The sequence below is a fragment of the Microtus ochrogaster genome, chromosome 18 (genome assembly GCF_000317375.1).
Source record: "Microtus ochrogaster isolate Prairie Vole_2 chromosome 18, MicOch1.0, whole genome shotgun sequence".
NCBI lineage: Eukaryota > Metazoa > Chordata > Mammalia > Rodentia > Cricetidae > Microtus > Microtus ochrogaster.
This window is the reverse complement of record NC_022020.1, coordinates 50,680,941-50,681,992: the sequence shown is the minus strand read 5'-3', so window position 1 is coordinate 50,681,992 and position 1,052 is coordinate 50,680,941. Positions and strand designations below refer to the sequence as shown.

Below are 1,052 nucleotides of genomic sequence, written 5' to 3'. Positions count from 1 at the left end.
GTTCACAGTGTAAAAGGATGTGCAGAGATCCTCAGGGACACAAGGTCTGTAGATGGTTTCTGTGATCAAAGAAGGCTAATTCCTCTGAGAGGCTTTTTGATTTGGGGATATTGCCTACAGGTCCGACTCTTGGGTAAGTGATCTAAGGGTCACTGGCAGTCTTAATAATGCAAACCCCAGGACACATGTTCCCCTTTGGACTCACAATCATGAGAACAAGGAGCTTTCAGGAAGGCAGTGCAGACTAATTTTTCTAGGAGTTACTTGGAGACGTAGGGAAAGGTAAGGATCTTGGAGCCTACCTGCTTGCTTTCTTTCTTTTCTTTCCTTCCTTCCTTCCTTCCTTCCTTCCTTCCTTCCTTCCTTCCTTCCTTCCTTCCTTCTCTTTCTTTCTTTCCTACCTTGTTTTCTACATCAGTGGTGTTAACCTTTTCTACAGCGGATTCTCTCATGAGCCTCACTACCAACCACTACCAACCAAGGCGATTTCTGGCTAGATCAACTGGAGATTGTCCTGAGCTAGCCTTCCCAATAAGCCCTACAATGCAGGTATGAGGAGGAAGATGTAGGAGAAACCACATCAGTTGTCGCCTTCACTGGAACAAAGCTAAATAAACATCTCTTTGCCAAGATCAATTATTCCACTGGGAGTTTAGGATCAGCCTCAAGCTCCTGAACATTCTCAGCCCAGAGAAAACAGGAGCCAAATGTTTGCTGAGAAAACAACCCAGTCCTGCCTCAGTTCCCTTGCCAGGCAATGCTGAAACCCTAATGCAAGGCATAGCCTGGTTCTTCTGTTATGGAACGAGGGTAATATCTTTTATATCCCAGGCATGGGTCTTCAAAATCCTCATAATTTGCCTTTTAAGTAGTATGACTTCAGAAACAGTCCTTGTTCATGCGACTCTCTGAAGCCTGATACTAATAAATCCTTCCTTAAATTAGAATGGCATTACAAATAAAAAACGACCTGCTCCCTTGGTAACAACCTAACACATTTTCAGTTTCAATTCTGCGAGCCAAATAGGAGAAGAATCCCTTTCAGGTGTTCA

The 1,052-nt window shown here is 43.8% G+C and overlaps 1 protein-coding gene across 1 annotated transcript in view; it reads right to left on the bottom strand.

Annotated features, from left to right (window-relative positions):
- Nucleotides 1-1,052, bottom strand: part of Nedd4l (neural precursor cell expressed, developmentally down-regulated 4-like, E3 ubiquitin protein ligase) — a 322,283-nt gene that overhangs the window by 21,540 nt on the left and 299,691 nt on the right. The gene's annotated exons all lie outside the window — the stretch shown is intronic.